Source organism: Chrysochloris asiatica, unplaced genomic scaffold, assembly GCF_000296735.1.
Source record: "Chrysochloris asiatica unplaced genomic scaffold, ChrAsi1.0 scaffold00059, whole genome shotgun sequence".
Classification (NCBI taxonomy): Eukaryota; Metazoa; Chordata; class Mammalia; order Afrosoricida; family Chrysochloridae; genus Chrysochloris; species Chrysochloris asiatica.
Genome location: NW_006408577.1, coordinates 2,959,411 through 2,965,394, shown reverse-complemented (window position 1 = coordinate 2,965,394; position 5,984 = coordinate 2,959,411).

The window sequence follows — 5,984 nt, the reverse complement described above, 5'->3', positions numbered from 1 at the left end:
TCTCTATGAGTTGGAACTAACTCAATGGCACTTAACAACAACATACATATAGACATATATGTATTTTCCCCACAGAAAAGTTGATTATGACACTAAGAACTGCTGCTAGTGAAAGAATATTGCCTGTCAATTCTATATCGTTGGCCTAGAAGTAATTAAACATTTTGACAATTACAATTTAAATTAGTCATCTTGTTTGATAATGTTTGAGTGTTTTACATCGTGTTGTTTAGAATTATGTATGGAAATAATCATTGAGACTTTTTATAAATACCCTGGTAAAATTTTACAAAAATAATTTTTATTTTTAAAATAGGTTAGCTAGAGATGTGTCATTAATTAGTAAAATGCCTGGAAATTATGTGCTAAAGCTCACATTCTATGTAAAGGAGGAAACTGACACTCAGAGAATACTGTTTTCCAAGGATCAAAAACTAAAGAGCAGTAAAATTGGAATTATTATTTTTTTAACCTTATTTTCTAACCTCTTGTGTATTTCTTTCTCCCATGACTCCATTTCCACTGTAAGGTGACAGAACCCCAGCATGAATGTACTGAAGAAAATGAGTGATTGTTTTCAGTCTCCAGCATTAGATTGTGCTGCTGTCTTTGGTATACTCAGAACAGAGAGGTTGTTGGAATTCTATTTCATTAACAAGACAGTTCTAAATGTGTGCTAAGGGTGTGCCTCATGCTATAGGTTGCATCCAAAGTCATTTAAGTAATTGAATGGTTATGGCAATCTTCCTAAATCATTGCAAATTATTAAGCAGCATGTGGTACAGTTGAGACCAAGAGGCTCAGGTGTAGTAAATGATTGTCCTTTGAGAGAGTCATTTCTTCCTAATAGGGAAGCAATTCATTAGGGAAATAAAAGAAGCTCTAACTGTAGCAATTAAACATATTGGAAAATGCTATGGACATACATCCTTCTCCTTCTTATCTGAATTTTAAAAAATCAAACCTTAATTTCCAAAAGAGTTATTAAAGCAAAGCACAACAATTTTCTTAACATAGAGTTCTTTAATTGTTTGCTCACATAGCAACTATTTTTCCATGAAGAATTTTATACTGTCATATATGTACATTTATTTAATTCAGATTTTGATGTTTAAATTAATTAGAAAACTAAACAACAACAACAAAAAGCCACTTCTGAGTTTTAGAGCTTAGGAGATAGGATATTATGGTTGTTTTAAAAGAAATATGACACAAAATAAAAAGTTGAAAATGCAGGTAATTCATAAAACAGAAGAACTTAAAAATGAAGTTCTTCCCAAAAGAGGGAACAATTCCTTACAGCAAGAAACATTCCCACCCCCTCCACACACAGAGTAGACAGAAATGGGCATTGGATACCCAAATTGGGCGGAGGGGACTACAAAGGCAAGAAGTGACTGGCTTAAAAGCTTTCAAGAGGGTACCTAGAGCTAGTGGGCATGGAGGAAGGTAGAATCTCCAGTGAGTACTATCCAATCTGTCTAGGCGGAGCTGATGAAATGAAAAGCAGATGGGTCACTTGTGATACAATAGTGAATAATTGTTATTGGGACTGATTGTGAGGGTTGGACATGTAAAGGTGGACGTTTTGTATCAAGGAAGGGAGTGATTAATTCTCCAGTCTAGGAGCGGAGGTCTCTGGGACCATCAATGGAGAAGAGCCGAGAGCGGGACCCTACCCAGAGAAGCAGCGATGCCTGAGATAGAGGCAGAGACCATGACGTGGAGTGATGAAGCAGCTGGGGACTTTGGCTCCAGAGAGGGAGAGGGACTGTGTGCTGAAGACTGGGTGGGGGCGGGGGGGAGAGTGTAGGGGTTGGGTTTATAGGGTATACCCTTTAGTCAGTTGATGATGCATGGAGGGGATTGGAACCATGGTAATGAAACAATATATGGTGGAATGAATGTAAAACTAAAGTTCTCTCATGTAAACTATCATATAATGCACAATAAAACATTAAGAAAAAAAATGAAGATGGGATCAAGAAACAGAGCATAGTTAAAGAATCAAATATAATAAATCAAATATTAAAATATCCTGAATTTAATCTACCTGGCTCTATGGTGTTGGTGGTGTGTCATGGAGTCAGTTCCAACTCACAACAGCCGTGCATAGGGTTTCTGAGGCTGGTAGTTTTGAATTGCTGAGTTTAGCAACCTGACTTGTAACCACTAAGCTAGAGGTTCTTCCTTACTTGGCTCTATAGTTAAACTATATGATCCATGTCTTAATAAATATGTCTGCCCACTCTGCTTTCTTTTTCTTTTATAAAAACCCACATACATTGTGTCTAGTGTCTTTTATTTTACATACACAATTCTTAAAGAATTTTTGACTACATATTAATTTATTTTTATATAATATCATTACTATCACATGCAAGTAAAATTATGTTAAAGGTAATATAAAAATGGTTGGCAGCAGTACATTTCCAAAGAACTGCCAAAAATTCAAATGAGATACAGAAGAAAACATGGAATGAAGGATATCATTGCTCATGTCAGGAGAATATTGACTGAAAGCAGAGAATAACAGAGAGCTGTTTACTAGTATTCTGTTGTCTATGTGTTAATCATACCAACTATGGATAATATTGCAAAGAATGGGAATTCTAGAAGACTTAATTGTGTTCCTCTAGAACCTATACATAGGAGGCAGTTCAACAGAACAAGGGGATATTGCATAGTGTAAAATCAGGAAAGTGTGTATCAGGACTGTATTCTTTCACCATGTTTATTCAATCTGTAGGCTGAACAAAGAATCCGAGAAGCTGAACTATGTGAAGAAGAATGTGGCATCAGGATTAGAGGAAAGCTCATTAACAATCTGTGATATGTAGATGACACAATCTTGTTGAAAATGAAAAGAATTTAAGTACGAACTACACCTCAAAATGGAGAAAACAGAAGTCCTCACAACTGGACCATCAAGCATCTTGATGAACTCAAATATTGAAGTTGTCAAGGATTTTGGTTTACTTGTATCCGCAATAATGCCCAGGACATAGCAGTCAAGAAATCAAATTGTCGTTGTTGTTGTTAAGTACCGTTGAGTCAAAAGATGTATTTTATTGAGCAAATCTTCTGCAAAAGATCTCTTTCTAAAGCAAAGATGATGTCAATTTGAAGACTAAGTTGCACCTGACTCAAGTCATGGTATTTTCAATTTCTTGATATGCATGGGAAAGATGGGAGAATTAATGCCTTTGAATTATGATGTTGGTGAAGAATATTGAATACCCCATGAACTGCCAGAAAAACAGACCTCTGGTGGCTTAGTGGATTAAGCACTGGGCTGCTAACCACAAGGTCACAGTTCCAACCCACCAGTTACTCCATGGGCAAAAGATGAGCCTGTTTGCTCCTATAAAGATTTAGAGGCTCTAAAACACTATGAGTAGTTCTACAGTACCCTCCTGGGTCAATATGAGTCAGCATCAACTCAAAGGTAGGGAGCTGGCCAGAAAAATGAACAAATCTATCTAGTAAGTAGTGCAACCAGAATGTTCTTTAGAAGCAAGGATGGTGAGACTTCATCTCACGTACTTTGAACACGTTACCTAGAGAGACATCATGTTTGGTAATATAGAGGAACAGTAAAAAACTAGGAAGATCCTCAGTGAGATACCTTGACACAGTGACTACAACAACTGACTAAAATACAACATTGATTGTGATGATAGTGCAGGATGGACAGTGTTGCATTCTGTTGTGCATAGAATTTTTATGAGTTAGAATTGACTTGACTGTACCCAACAACAATAACCTAGGATCTTCAAGACTGTAATCTTTACAGAAAGAGGGCATATCTTTCTCCTGCAACTAGCTAGTGGGTTCAAAGCACTGACCTTCCGGTTACAAGATGAGTGCTTAACTGCTGTGCCACCAGGGTTCCTTAGAGAACCATGGGAAAGATTAGTTACTGATATTTCTCTGGCAATGGGGCATTGATGGTGCCATTTTCTACTTTGCCTTCTCTCTGGCTTCCAGGTTACTTACTTTCACTGTGACTGCAGACTGTTAATTTTCAAGGCTACCATGTTGTTTGAGAGTGTGAATGGGACTAAAGAAATGTTAAGTGCCACACTGCTTACTGTTTTTAAAGCAATTCAGCTGGCTTTCTTGAAAAACACTTCCAGGATTGTTAAAAGCCTTTGGCTAATTACCAAAGTTTTGAAAAAAGTAGAATCTGACAATTTGTATCAGTTTTTTTTTGCTGCTTTATTGAAAGAGATGTTTCACAGGTCATTAGTCCAGCATGTGTGCGGTGTCACCTGATGAAAGATTTATAGGAGCAAAAGAGATAAGAGCTAAAGAATGAATGGAAAGGGATCAACACAGGAAGCAGTAACAGGGGCCTTCCATTAGCTTATATAACTGTCACTTCTTAGTACAAAAAGTTACAATTGTTTCTTAATTCCAATCCTACTGGTAGAATTTGTAGACCTGAATATTTTGGCCCTATCTTAAACATGCAATTTTACTATTCTCTGTTTCTTATATTGTATAGAGAATTATCGGAAACACAAAAACCCTCAATGAGATGGGTGGACACGATAGCCACAACAATGGATTAAAATATACCAGGGGTCATCGGGGCCAGGCAATGCTTTATTCCGTTAGCATCAAGGTCACCATGACTCAGAACTGACTGATGTCACTGAACAACAATTCTCAGAGTACAACCACCTTCCCAATTAGGCACGCTCCTCACCATGCCTCTATCACCTTGTCGCACTTCCCATCACATCTTATTGCTTCAGTCTGAGGTAATGTCTTAGGACTGCTGTATTGATGCCATCACTTCTCTCATCACACTTTTTCATGGAGGGTCAGAGAAATAGAGGGAGATACTCAACAAGATGGATTGGTATAGTGGCAGCAACATAACAACAATTGTGAGGATGGTCCAGGACTGGGTAGTGTTTTATTCTATTGTGCATAGGCTCACAATGATTTGGAACCCACTCGATGGCACTTAGCACCAACAACAACCACTCTCAAGTGAGAGGAGGGTGCAAGCCTTGTGGATCATCTGTGACAGAGCAGATTATTGTCCCACCCACATTTAGGTTGCTACTTTCTTGCCTAGGGATATTTCTATTCTTTTTTTTTCTATAGTGATGGGGGGGGGAGGGGGAGGAATCCAATATTCAGGCTAGCTAGATACCAGAGTGACCATTAGAAACTGAAGTCAGAAAGGACAAGCAGAGTAAGATTAACCAAGCACTGATGCCACACTGATCAGTATTGCAAATGACAAGATAAGGATGTAATTAGTGGTAATTAGTGATTATATTACATCTTAAATGTTCTGAGTATGTGTGGGGGGAAGTCTTTGGGCTATAAGGTTCCAGGTCCTGTTCATAGGGACATGTATGTATTTTAAAAAACATAAACAAAAGGAAGGATAAGCTTGAAGAGAAAGAGTCAAAGTTAAGTGTGTTCAATAGTGTCTGCAATATTAATAAATCTGATGTGGCACCAAATACAAAACAGAAGACTTGTCTCTTAATTATATGTTGATTCATATATTGTGTCTAGTTTGATTTTAAACAAAGCAATTCATTTTATTCAAATGTTTTTTTTTATTCAAATGAGTAAGTTTTGCAAGCTTACTCATAGCATTTTGACAAATCCATTTTAAAAGCCTCAAGTTAAAAAACAAAACAAAACAAAAACACAATCCCTTTTATATATGAACTAGAACTCGAATGTCTTCAGTTTTTTCCTACAACTTTGCTATCCCATGCATTTGGTTTACTTGGAAACCGGTTCTCCATACTCTATAAATATGCTGGTCAGTTCTCCATATACTGCAAATATAATGGTACTCAATTTTAAGTATTAAGATATCATAGGTTTATCACATTTTACTAAATGATCCTTCTAACAGGGATTTCTCTTACATCTTTTGAAAGGTGGATAAATTGATACTTAATAAAAATACCTATGATTTCATAATAGAATAAAAGTCTTGTATG